Source organism: Triticum dicoccoides, chromosome 4A (assembly GCF_002162155.2).
Source record: "Triticum dicoccoides isolate Atlit2015 ecotype Zavitan chromosome 4A, WEW_v2.0, whole genome shotgun sequence".
Classification (NCBI taxonomy): domain Eukaryota; kingdom Viridiplantae; phylum Streptophyta; class Magnoliopsida; order Poales; family Poaceae; genus Triticum; species Triticum dicoccoides.
The window spans coordinates 397,801,258-397,816,035 of NC_041386.1; positions in this window are offsets into that span (position 1 = coordinate 397,801,258).

A 14,778-nucleotide genomic window follows, 5' to 3' on the forward strand; every position below is an offset into this window, starting at 1 on the left:
GGCGCAAGGAAGCTTATATCCGGAAAAAATCGAGTTAAAATCTCAGCACAATCGGGGTTACGGATCTCCCAAAATATAAGAAACAGTTTTCGGCCAGATCTGAGTAACGCGAAACAGAAGAGAAAAAAACATATGTGAATTAAATCATGCGATCTAGATTAAACAGATAACATGTATGTGAATTATGTCGTGCGAACCTGTTTACTAAAGACATCATATAATTATCTCATGCCATCCAGTTTAGTTAGTGATCATATCTTTGAATTATGTCATGCTAAGCTATCCAGTTTAGATAGACATCATATATGTGAAATTATTTTATGCTATCCTTTTTAGTTAAAGAATATACATGTCAACTATTTCATGCCCTCTTTTTTCCACACAATCTATTGCATCTGTCTCTCATACAATGTATGTACATTCAACTATGTTTCCTGTTTATCAGCCATTTGAATTGGAGCGGGTGATGGCAGTACCTATCGGAGTAGAAACACGGTCTTCAAATAAAACAATGCTACCTCTGGGTGGAGATAGCACCCCGGTTGTAAGTACACGGGAACCAGCCCTACCACACAAACCCCAGACTCTCGCAGATTGTACCCCTGCTACGATGGACAGGGAACCAACTTCACCCAATCTAACCCGAACCCCAGTTGATAGTAAGCCAGTTCCTATTTACACAGCACCATCTCCACCACAGAGCTCCCAAACAAGAGCAGTTAGTAAGGCAGCTCCAGTGTCCAAAGCACCAATGCTACCACGGCGAGCCCCAACTCCACCACACTACTAGGGAAAAGCCTAGCAGTAGTGCGGGTATTTCCCCGCACTACTTCTATACATGGCTAGCAGTAGCGAGCTTTACTTCAATGCACTACTGCTAATAGCTGCAGCACTTTTAACTAGGGCGCCCTACTGGTGAGAGCGTGCTGCTGCTAACTTTATTCCCCTCATTACTATTAGTTTTATTAGTTTTTGTTTTTTTCAGCATATTTGTTTTGTATTTGAACAGGCTTTATACAATGAACTTTAGCATATCATACACATACAAATGTAACCATAACATCAAATCATGTCATCATCATAATCATCATTCAAGACAAAGTGGTCTCTCGTCATCATCTCGAAAATAGCGATACAAGTCTCGGTTACTTGCAACTACATCGTCATCCATCTAAACAATGCGATACGCAAGAAGAGCTATCACTATGAGTGAGAGTGGTACTATGCAATACATGAGTTCATATCCCTCTCTCACACTAGCGTGAACCTAAACTAACTATTGGCTGACGTTCGGAAACCAGAAACCAGTACACCTGGGCCTGACACTCCGGCCAGTCGTTGTATACTCCTGGTATAGGACTTCTTCATCATCGATGATCTATGCACCTACATCGTCACATGAGTCGATGATATGCAACATATATACTTGAGCAACAGAAAGAGACAGACTTGGCAAAAATAGAAGCAACATATCATAAGAATAAATAACAAAGTTCATCGTACCCAAAATGCCCTAACTAGAGTGATCTTCGCTAATTGAGGAGGAAGGTTGAATTACATCACAAATAAAGTTTCGTTGTGCATAACTCAAAGCTTTGTCATTCAGAAAATATGAACTAAACAAAGACATTGTCGAACATGAACAATCACTCCAACATGTAGTGCCATCCATCCAAGTGAGGGAGATAGTCCCCGAGCTTAGTGAAAGGCTTGAGGTCGAGACGCTGAGCGGCTAAGCTTGTTCCGACATCTTCCCGTGACATTTGCCCTTCCTCGTAGAACATCCCTGTTTTTTTGAGGACCTCCTTGATGATGACTTGGGAAAGTTCACGCTGGATGTGATATAACTTAGCTCTAAGTCGATGATCCACGATATCTCCTACATTCTTTGCCCATTGCAGAATATGGGCATCACCGGATATAGGTGACATGCGAAGGTTATGCTAATCCCTTCTGTACTCCAGCATGTGGTGTAGGACATAGAATCCATCACTAAGAGTATTACTGGGTTGCTAGATGGAGTAGAAGTTGTTCTTATGGCCGAAGGCGGGCCTGTCGTTCCTTTCCTTCTTGGTCTTGATATCTCCACCCCGTACGCCGTAGTAAAAGTTAGCTCTGTCAAGAATAGACCTGATGTGGGTGTAATCTTTTTGGTTCATGTTCTTCGGCGAGTCCAAGTAAAGAGCATGGGAGTATCAGGGGTAAAGGATGATGAGGACGGCACACCTGCCGCTGCGCAAAATAAGTACACCTCAAATTAATTAGCCTCCACCATGCAAATGAATGATTAAAATCGAAGGAACGGTATCCGCGCGGATGACTTACATGGGATGATAAGGCGCGAGGATCATCTCCTTGTCCTCATTGGCGACTATGAAATCAACGATGTAGTCCCTTGCATATTCACGGTGCTCTGCGCAGACTACCAATAAGCCCTCTTGCGTGAAGTACGGGTCAGTGACACAGATATAAGGTATCTGCTCAATCCCGATGATGTATTACATGTACAAGGCATAATGCCGGACAAACATAAAATCCAGCTTCTTCAAGTGAAATATGTCGAAGATGTAATCGAATTGAAGGAAGAACTTCTCCGTCGGGAATGTGTGGACATACGACCTTTGTCGCGGCACGTTAACCATGTAGAGTGGGTATCCTGGATTTTCTGAGGCGATGAGGCAATTCTCTCTCCAAAACATATCGTTATGAAGTCTCCTTAGATCACTGTGTGTGTCCTCTATGCTGCCTTAGGTAGGATTGGTTCACCGGAGAAAGGCCATTTTGCCGCACCGGGGATATGTATTTGGTCTTGAACCCGAGGCTGCTGAGACGGCTGGATCATAGAAGCAGCTTTGTTGCCTTTCCTCGGCGTCCTCCTATGCTTCTTTGCTACCGGAAGGTCATCTATAATATGTTCATCCTCCGGCAATTTAGGTATCGACTCATACTGCTGAGCCATCAATCCTCCATCATCATAGGCTCCAGCTTTGAGATACTATTGAGTGTCATCCTCATCCTCATCCTCATTTATGGCGATCTCATCAGCGACTAATGGAGCCTCTTCCTCACCCCGTCCGCTATCACCCAGCATGATAGGCGATGCTAATTAAGTAGATTGGGTGTTGATGTTCATACCTTGCTGAGGCTGCATGGTTGTGGGTGTGCTCCCGGCCGCCTCCAGACGAAGCAGACTCTTTGGCCACAACAGGACCCACCCCTTGCAATCACCAAGCCGTCATGGGGTTTCATCGTCATCCCCCTAGTACCGGAGGAGCCAAATTCTCGTGTCCCGGTTTGACACTGGCCGCGGAAACCTTCAAGACGTGAGGGGGGATCGCCCGGCTATGGAACAATTGTTCCTTCGGCTTCATTATCGTCGCCTTCCCCATGTCCACCTTCTAGTCAGCAATGTAGTACAATATGGTGCACGGGGTTACGTTGTCCTGCAAAGGCATGTCTGCGACGTGAGACATCTGAAAGGCAACGGAAGCCGGAGATTATACATTTATTGAAGAGGGCTAGTGTGATAGGTACGATGAGGGCGTTGAGCTCAACCAAAGATGAAGCACCACCAAGCACGTACGAGATGGAGGACGGGCTGCTATGAGAAGGTGCGGGAGCAGGTGAAGGAGCTGGTGCGGGAGCCGGTGCAGGAGCAGGTGCAACGCTAGTCGAGCTGCTCCCGAAGAAGTCAGCAAGGGGAAAGTTTGCTGCATTTTTTCTGGATTTTGCCTGCTCCAACAGACAACTGCCGAAACCAAGACACCAGACAAATCTACAATCGCCTGTTTTGTGGCAGCTATCGCTCTTGCGACTCTCTCCACTGATTTCTTCTCAACCGCAACCTCAACCTTCTTGTCGATATTTTGTTAGTTAACCTTCGTCTTTCCTTTCTCTCCTCCGTGGTCTCACGGTAGTACTTCTTCCACGTGGCGCCGTCTTCGACACCATGCATGCGTCCATACGATGGCCGAGTGCCCACGGGAATCATTTCAATATGTTCAACGCCTGGTTGAATGGGGTGTCCCACATAGGCCTCGCCAATGCCTCAGATGGTGAGTCACTTTCGGCCGCAATCCTGTGCTGCTCTCTCTGCAAAAGGAACAAGGATCGTTTACAAATATGACTAAATGTGCGGTCGAATTGGTCAGAAAAATAAAATTACCAACAGTCTCATGAACTCTATCGTGACCGGGTCCCTCTGAAAAACCTTCTTGACTGGGTCCCAATGGTGTCGGGCCCTGAGGATGTCACGCTCCTGTGGGACGGTGAACTCTGCCAAGGGATCTGGGATGCCCAGACTTTCGCGTTCCGCGTCCTCCTTGGCCCATATGGACCTCTTCCCGCCGTAACCATGGCTTCCGAGGTGGTGGCACCCCATGTTACTTTGTTGAAGCCCCTTCATGTACTTCGATTTTTCTTTGGCAACTTAGGCATCGCAAGATGCCTTGAATATTTCAAACTGCTCTTGCGTGATTGTTGGATTATCCTTTACAATCTCAGAGTAGGGTTCCTTTTTGTTGATGAACCGATGTTTCACCCTTGCTTTCCAGGTGGCCAACGCGTCGCTAAACTTGTTCATGGCACGTTTGTTTCTCTTCTTCATTGTCGGGTCTTTATCTGGATCAGTATATTTCTTTTCATCCCGACCCGGGAACAAGAATACATGGTGCAACTTATTTAGGATGGAGGGCCTCATATTTTCTATCTTCTTTAGTTTCTCATCGTTGATGGTGGCGGTTGTCTGTATGAAGCATCCTATTTGATTGCCGTAGCATGATCGCACTTCCTCCGGCTCTTTTGGCTCAAAATTGCCTTCGCCCACCCCCGTGACCACCACTCTAGTAGTGATGAGTTGGTTTAGGCGCTGTTGCCTCTTTGGTTTTGGTTCTATACCGACTTCGCCAGTCTCCGTGCCGGTCTCGGCGCCGGTCTCAGTCTCAGTGCCAGTCTCGATGTCGGTCTCAGCCTCTGATGTGATAGGTCGGCCCAGCAACAACAACCATTGATCGTCGGCAAGGCTCAAAAATTCTTCTGCCTCCAGGTAGATGTCGTCGCAGTCACTAGAACCCTGTCCTTCATTGTTGCTAGACATGTTTCCTAAGATTAAATATAGTCAGTTAATTCTACACCTAATAAAATGAATAATGACATTAAAAAGGCCTATCTTTTTAGGAACATTGATTCCTTCCCGGTGCGGCAAATTTTAGGCACTCGATATTTCCTAGTTTGTAGCACAAGTCGTGCCAAAATTCACGGAAAATTTTGGCATGACCTTTGCTAAAAAGTGGACAAATCGAGCACCTGAAATTTGCCGAGACAGAAATGAATCAACATTCCGGAAAAACATTGGTCACTCGGCTTCATTCCGTGGGAACGACAAAAGGCCACTTGGGCACAATCGAACCAGTTCAATGAAAAGATATAACATGACCACTTTAATGAAAATATATAATCAACAATAAAAGTCCATGAAGGGATAATCTTTAAAATAAAACTTGCCTAAATTCATTTCCTTGAAAATAGTGGTATTTTCAGAAATAAAAAAACTATGCAATATGACCTCACTAAACACTTCTCTGCCTAGGACAGAACCCAAATTTTGTTCTATCTATTCCTCATTAGAAGTGAACTTATTAGAAATTGCAAAAGAACTCCATTTTCTCTTACCTCACCAAAATTTCCACAGCAAGGACATAGTACCTACACCCAATTTCTTGAAAAATATCCAGGTCCATAGTCCAAATAATTCAAATTTAATTGAATGAAATTTGGACCAGATTCAAATCCATAGTCCAAATAATTTTAATAGCTAAATGCTACTGTTTTCTGTTTATAGCTTCTATTAATTTAAAGGTAAATGCTACAATAATTTATATACCCTCTGTTAATTTAAAATGGAATTACTATTTAGGAATTTTCATCAAAATTCGCCCTAGCTAATTTCCTAAAAAAATTGCTCACCTTCTTTCCTAAATGCTAAAAAAATGCCTACTGCCCTAAACAAATCTAGGGTTCATATGAACACCTAGGGATCATATATATGAACATCATCAAGAAGCAACATATGAATTGCCCTACCAAAGAGCACTACAAAAAAATACACTTTCGTGATGATACGTGTTTGTCACAGTAGGTCAAGTTTTCTGTCATGCATGTACATCCATGGCAATTTTATGACAGAATCAAGATAGTCATACCTGTGTTGTCGTAGAAGTGTTCCATGACATTACCAAAATTATCATCACAGAAGTGTCCACTTCCATGACGATAAATCGCGCGTCATAGTAGTGCTTTCGTCATGGGTGACCGACACGTGGCATCCACCGTAAGAGAATGTTGTTAAGCTATCCGGTCCGGTTTTGGATCCGATAACCTGTTAATGGCCCCGACCAATGGGGATTTTCCACGTGTAAAATCATCGTTGTCAGGAGGGAACACGTGTCGGCTCGCCGTTCGGACAGATGTCATCCACTCATTGGACCCAAAGTGTGACGCCCCAAGACCGATGCTCGAGAAGACTTCCATAGGTTCCGGGTTTCTCCGTGTGTTTCATTTTTATTTGCTCCTTTTATTTTTTTGCATTGCATCATGTCAACATGCCATCATGTCATAAATCTTTTGCATCTCAACTAAATAATTTGTGTGCATCTTCGATCCATTTAAATCGAGGGAAGAGTGACTTCTCTTTATAACATTATCCTCCTAATATTTAGGGAGCTATTATAAATATTCCATTAATTTGGAATCACCATAACACACTTGCAAATTATCCCAATGCCTTTGTTATCATAATTCTTGGTCTCAAACCATGCCATATATTCTTTCATCATATTTTGGAGATCCACCAAAAATCCGAACATTTTTTGGACCTTCCCAACCCACACTTCCTATTCAAATCATTTGAATTTAAATCAAATGAGATTGAATTCAAATCTTTCGATCATGGCCTTTTCCTATTTTCTCAGAACAAGCACATTTTTGTGAGTCCGAGAAAATTATCTGCACGTCCAACTTCTTCCCCTAACCCCTCTTTCTATTCTTTCTTAATCTTTGTTTTTTTCTTTTCTTTTAGTAGTGAGAGAGAGCCCAGCTCCAACCTGCAGCCAGGCCGGCCCATTTGCATCAAGCCCAGCCCAGCGCCTATCTAACCCTAGACCCGACCCCTTCCTGCCGATCTCTCCCTAGTCTCGATCCTCTCCTCCCTTCTTGCACCATCAGGAAGAGAGACGGAGGAGCGAGCGCCCGTCGCCCGATCTCCTCCGCCCCACCAATGAGCCTCCGCTCTGCCTCGCCTCCTTCTTCCCCGCGTTGCTCGCTCGCTCGTCGTGGCCGCCCCAAGTTCCTCAAGAAGCCGCGCCGCCCGCCTTTGGCCACGACTCCGGCGAGATCTGGGCAGCCCCGCGCTGGAGCCGTCATTCCCGCACCGCTGCAGTGCCATCTTGCTCCCTCCTGCCGCGAGCTCCACCTCCCATGGATGCCGCCGCCGCCGCGTTTCCCGGTTCCTCTCGCGTCGCCACCCGCAGGTTCCGGCCCTGCCTCGAGCGCCTCCGCGCCCCTACATCGAGCCGCCAGGGACGTGGGTCGCTAGATGCCACCTCCTTTGCTTCGAGCTGCCTCCTACGCCTCGATCTCCTTCAAGACTGGCCGGGTCCATCTTCCTGCACCCGTTCCCCATCTCTGGCGCCGCGCTAAACGTCCCCCACACCTCGCTAGCTGCTGCTACGCTGCCATGTTCCTACTTCAAGCAGGCAGAGGGTCGATCCACCACCAGCGCTCGCTTCTGCCGTGGACCCCCTAGCGAGGCCCATCTGCGTCATCGGCCCCGGCCTCTTGCACTCGTGCCGGACCACGACGCACCACTGTCATCATGCACCTCCAATTGCCGTTGCTATTGACGCCAAGTCCAACGACCACTGAATAGGGAACAATGCCAACTACCACGACAGACCGCCAAGTACCCCTTCGAATCCTTCAAGACCGTCAAGTGAACGACTACCATCGCTCCAGATCCAACCAGCTACAATGACATGAACATCTACGGAACGTTTACGACTACACGATGTACCGCCAAGGCTGGCTACAACCCTTGTACCACTACTATCGCCAAGTACCGCGACGACCGAAGCATAGTACCTCTACGTTTGCCATGTGCGTCGACCGTCACCGAAGACCCGTGTAGAACTAACGCCAAGTTCCCCTACCGTCGCCCTCGGAAACATCGAATGCGTTAAGTCCTTCTCTGAGACGTGTACCACTACTTCCTCTACCGTCGCGAGAACGTCTACTTCCTCTACTTTGCACCGACTCGTTCCGCCTCGAAATGCACCCTTGGAAGGTATAACTGCCGAACCAACGACCATGGAAAAATGCATGTTGTATGTGATGCCCGCGTTTGCACCTTGTCCAAGTTGTCCTTACACGTCTCCCCTTGTTTGCCATGTCGTCGACCCATGGGAACCCGGTATCCCGGATCACCCCACCATCCTTGCGTGACTCGCTCCGCACACTTTATTTTACACCGACATCTCGACGAGTTGTCGGATCATCGGAATGTTGCTGTGGCATCATTTTCGTTGTCGTTGCCATGGCACCCCTTTCATTTCCGCCACAATGACAAATGCTTCATAATATGCTCATGTCAACATTTTCTTAAACTTGCATAAAACTTGCACATGTCATCTGCATCATGATAATAGCATTTAATATGTTTAAAATTGTTGTTTGCATTAAATTGCTAAATGCATATGGGGATTTACCGGAATTGTTGTTCGTTGTTCCGGCCTCATTTAAACTTTCCTACATAGGTAGTTTTCGTACGCTTCACCTCTTGCCATGTTTAACAACATTTCATATTATTGGGTCCATAACCGAGAGAGAACTAAATAAGTCATGTGGTGTTTCGTCAATATGCAAGTCATTGCATATTGAGCTCCACTTAATTTGTAGGATTACTTGTGCACTTTGCCATGCCATGCATATTTAAACCGGACATGCATCATGCTTGGTTGTGCATCATGCCATGTTTATGTGGTGGTTGTTTACTATGTTGTTTGCTTTTTTCCGGTGATTCTTCTTCGGGTTAGTTCCGGTAACGTGGCGTTCGTGAGGATCCGTTCGACTTCGTCCGTTTGTCTTCTTCATGGACTCGTTCTTCTTCCTTGCGGTATCTCATGCAAGATGACCATACCCTCAAAATCACTTCTATCTTTGCTTGCTAGTTGCTCGCTCTTTTGCTATGCCGCGATACCTACCACTTTCTATGTCATGCCTCCCATATTGCCATGTCAAGCCTCTAACCCACCTTTCCTAGCAAACCGTTGTTTGGCTATGTTACCGCTTTGCTCAGCCCCTCTTATAGCGTTGTTAGTTGCAGGTGAAGATGGAGTTTGTTCCATGTTGGAACATGGATATTTTGTTGGGATATCACAATTTCTCTTATTTAATTAATGCATCTATATACTTGGTAAAGGGTGGAAGGCTCGGCCTTATGCCTGGTGTTTTGTTCCACTCTTGCTGCCCTAGTTTCCGTCATACCGGTGTTATGTTCCTTGATTTTGCGTTCCTTACACGGTCGGGTTATAATGGGAACCCCTTGACAGTTCGCTTTGAATAAAACTCCTCCAGCAAGGCCCAACCTTGGTTTTACATTTGCACTAACAACCTATCACCTTCCCTTGGGTTTTGCAGACTCAAGTGTCATCTTTATTTTAACCCCCCCGGGCCAGTGCTTCTCTAAGGGTCGGTCTGAACTAGAGCCCCTTGCAGCGCCACCTCGGGGGAAACTTGAGGGATGGTTTTAGTTGTACGGATTTCTCATCCGGTGTTGCACTGAGAACGAGATATGTGCAGCTCCTATCGGGATGTCGGCGCATTGGGCGGCTTTGCTGGTCTTGTTTTACCATTGTCGAAATGTATTGTAACCAGGATTCCGAGTCTGATCGGGTCTTCCTGGGAGAAGTAATATCCTTCGTTGACCGTGAGAGCTTGTGATGGGCTAAGTTGGGACACCCCTGCAGGGTTTGAACTTTCGAAAGCCGTGCCCACAGTTATGGGCAGATGGGAATTTGTTAATATCCGGTTGTAGAGAACTTGACACTTAACATATTTAAAATGCATCAACCGCGTGTGTAGCTGTGATGGTCTCTTTCCGGCGGAGTTCGGGAAGTGAACACGGTTCTTGTGTTATGCTTGAACGTAAGTAGTTTCAGGGTCACTTCTTGATCACTTCTAGTTTACGACAGTGCTTTGCCTTCTCTTCTCGCTCTCATTTGCGTAAGTTAGCCACCATATATGCTAGTGCTTACTGCAGCTCCACCTCACATACCTTTTACCTACCCATAAGCTTAAATAGTCTTGATCGCGAGGGTGTGAGATTGCTGAGTCCCTGTGGCTCACAGATTACTTCAAAAACCAGTTGCGGGTGCTGATGATACCGTGCAGGTGACGCAACCGAGCTCAGGGAGGAGCTCGATGAAGATCGTGTTCGTTGTGTTGTTTCGTTTTCTAGTTGATCAGTACTGGAGCCCAGTTGGGGCGATCGAGGATCTTTTGCATTAGGGGTTTGTCTTTCTTTTATTTTGGTTCCGTAGTCAGACCTTGATTGTATTCTAGATGAAGTAATGCTATATTTATGTATTGTTTGAAGTGGAGATTGTAAGCCAACTCTTTATCCCTTTCTTATTCAGTACATGGGATGTGTAAAGATAACCCCTATCGCAACATGGCTACTATGCGGTTATGCCTCTAAGTCGTGCTCCGACACGTGGGAGATATAGCCGCATCGTGCGTGTTACACAAAGCGCCTATGATACATCGACACGTGGCACTTGTAACACACACAATGCGACAATATCTCCCACATGTCGGGGCACGACTTAGAGGCATAGCCGCATGGTAGGTATGTCGCAAGAGGGGTAATCTTCATACATCCCAGGTACTGAAGAAGAAAGGGATAAAGAGTTGGCTTACAATCGCCAATTCACACAAATACAAGTTAAACATACATCATCCAGAATACAATCAAGGTCCGACTATGGAACCAAAATAAAAGAAGACAACCCCAAATGCTAGATCCCCAATTGTCCCAACTGGGCTCCACTACTGATCAACAGGAAATGAAACAACACAACAAACACGATCTTCATCGAGCTCCTACTTGAGCTCGGTTGCATCATCTGCACTGGCATCATCGGCACCTGCATCTGTTTGGAAGTATCTGTGAGTCACGGGGACTTAGCAATCTCACACCCGCGAGATCAAGACTATTTAAGCTTATGGGTAGGAAAGGGTAGTGAGGTGGAGCTGCAACAAGCACTAAGCATATATGGTGGCTAACTTACGCAAAAGAGAGCGAGAATAGAAGAAAAGCACGGTCGTGAAGCTAGAAATGATCAAGAAGTGATCCTGAAACTACTTACATCAAGCATAACACAAGAACCGTGTTCACTTCCCGGACTCCACCGAGAAGAGACCAACACAGCTACACACGCGGTTGATTCATTTTAAATAAGTTAAGTTTCAAGTTCTCTACAACCGGACATTAACAAATTCCCATCTACCCACAACCGCGGGCACGGCTTTCGAAAGCTCAAACCCTGCAGGGGTGTCCCAACTTAGCCCATCACAAGCTCTCACGGTCTATGAAGGATATTCCTTCTCCCAGGAAGACCCGATCAGACTCGGAATCCCAGTTACAAGACATTTCGACAATGGTAAAACAAGACCAGCAAGACCGCCCGATGCGCCGACATCCCGATAGGAGCTGCACATATCTCGTTCTCGGGGCAACACCGGATTGTCCAAGATTCCGGTAGGCCATCCCAGAGTTTCCCCTGGTGGCCACCGGCGGCGGACTGGTTCGGACCAACACTTAGACAAGCACTGGCCCGGGGGGGTTAAAATAAAGATGACCCTCGGGTGTGCGACTCCCAAGGGAAAAGTAGGTGGTCGTGAGGCAAATGGTAAAACCTAGGTTGGGCCTTGCTGGAGGAGTTTTATTCAAAGCGAACTATCAAGGCGTCCCCATAACACCCAACCGTGTAAGGAACGCAAAATCAAGGAACATAACATCGGTATGATGGAAACTAGGTCAGCAAGAGTGCTACAAAACACCAGGCATAAGGCGGAGCCTTCCACCCTTTACCAAGTATATAGATGCATTAATTAAATAAGAGATAATTTGATATCCCAACCTATCCATGTTCCAACATGGAACAAACTTAATCTTCACCTGCAACTAGCAACGCTTTAAGAGGGGCTGAGCAAAGCGGTAACATAGCCAAACAACGGTTTGCTAGGAAAGGTGGGTTAGATGCTTGACATGGCAATATGGGAGGCATGATATAGCAAGTGGTTGGTATCGCGGCATAGCAATAGAGCGAGCAACTAGCAAGCAAAGATAGAAGTGATTTCGATGGTATGGTCATCTTGCCTGAGATCTCACAAGGAAGAAGAACGAGTCCATGAAGAAGACAAACGGACGAAGTCGAACGAATCCTCACAAACGCGACGTTATCGGAACTAACCCGAAGAAGCAACACCGGAAAGAAGCAAACAACATAGTAAAACATAGTAAACAACCAACACATAACCATGGCATGATGCAGAACCAAGTATGATGCATGTCCGGTTTTAAATAAGCATGGCATGGCAAAGAGCACAAGCAAAACTACAAGTTAAGTGGAGCTCAATATGCAACGAGTTGCATATTAACGAAACACCACGACAAGTTATTTATTTCGATCTCGTTTATGTACCCAACAATATTAAATGTTGATTAACATGGCAAGAGGTGAAGCAAATGAAAACTACCTATCTAGGCAAGTTTAACTGAGGCCGGAACAACAAACAACAAGTCCAGAAACTCCTCATATGCATATTTTAGGTTTGGAACTGATCTGCCCTAAACCATATTTTAGAGTTGTTAAACATGCATAGTGATGCCACCATGTTAAACTAGGCATTTTTTACCCCATTTACATATAAAGTTTGTTAGGTTTGGAGCTACGATTATTTAGTTATGAATTAAATCATTTTAGCATGGCATAGGAGCAAATTAATGCAAACAGCAGTTTAAACATTTTCAACATGCATGAAAGTTGGATATTATGAAACTAGACAAAATTCTAGTCATATTACATATATAACTTATTTTAACCCAATGCACGGTTTGAGAGTTATTAAATGGATGAACATGAAGGGGTTTTCTGTAAAACTGTAAACCCTGGGATATTAGCCAAATTCGTAGCACAGTAAAAAAATACTACGGGTTGCATCTCAAGTAGGCTTGGTTTCTCACCAGAGGGCTCAGCCCATGCAGTACAGAAGAGCAAGGCCTGCAGGGGAGCGGCTGGGCCTTGCGGTTGGGCTAGGAGTAGCAGCGCAGCTGGGCCAAAACACTGGACTCACTCGATTCCACGCAGCGTGCTGGACGAGCGGAAGCAGAGGATCGGTCAACGCGGGGTTGGAGGCACGTTCGCTGTTCGTTTTCTGCTCAAGAGAGACAAAGCAGCGGCGACGGCATGGATGCAGCAGCTCGGCAGCAGCGGGACTGCCGGGCTCTGCCGGAAGAGGCGCAGGGGCTTGCGGCGGAAGAGGCGCTGCAAGGCACTCCGGCGAAGAGCGGGCAGACGGCGGAGCTGCGGTCCCACAGTGGTGATGTCGACCTGCAGCTCGATGCAGATGAAGCAGCGCTAGAACTTGGTGTGGGGTCGGGTCGTTCGATTGACAGGGGAAACAACGACAGCAGCAGGTGAGGCCGGCGACGGCACCGATGGCCGGGGACGGGGCCCAGCCGGCGGAATCCGGTAGGAACGGTCAAGGGCAAAGGAGGCCCGCCGGATCTGGTGGTTTTCGACGAGGTTCCCTGTAGTAGTGCTCCATCGGGCGCCCATGGAGAACCTATGACGGGTCAGAGAAGGGGAAGTGAGACAGAGAAGAACGGGAAGATGGAATGGGAGGCAGGGAAGAGAGGGGTGGTACTGGCCTACTGGAGGAGGTCGCTGGTGACGCGGCTGGTCGCGAGGATGACGAGGGGCTCGGGCCTGAACGTAGCTGAGCTCCGGAGCGCTCCAGAAGGTGGATCGAGCAGAGGAAGCATGGCCTCGGGCTCGAGTGGAGAGGAGGCCGCGGGATTGGTCGGGCACGGAAACGGAGGCGATGGTGGTTGGCTATGGTGGGATTGGGTAGGAGAGCAAAACGAGGAGGGAGGTGGATCTAGGAGGATCCCGATGGGGATTTGGTGGAGTGGCGGCGGCAGACACGGAATGGATGGGACAGATCCCTAGGTTTTAGGTCATGAGAATATAACTGTTTATTCAATTGAAACTGAAATCAACATAGAGCAAGTTACAACAGCAATCACGTTAAAGAAACAGGTTTGAAACATACTTGTTGCGCCATTGGAGTTTCAATTGCATCCTTCAAATTAGCAATTACTTGGTATGAGTAAATACAGTGATGCAAGAGCAAAGTAGTATGAACCATAGCTACAGAACCTGACCTGAGAACAATTCTTCTTTTGCTTTAAGCATTGACTTGGGGTTCGGAGTGGTGGTCCTCGTGCTTTGGGCACTGCAGTTGCCTTACTAATTGCTTGTGTTTGGGTGCTTTGCGGTGGAGACGGTGTTGTGTCAACGGGAACTGGGTTACTATCTGCTGGGGTTGGGGTTAGAAGGGGTGTAGTTGGTTCTCCGTCCAACTGGGTAGGGGTACAATCTGCGTGAGTCTAGGTTATGTGTGGTGGGGCTGGTTCTTGGGAAAGTACAACCGTGGTTC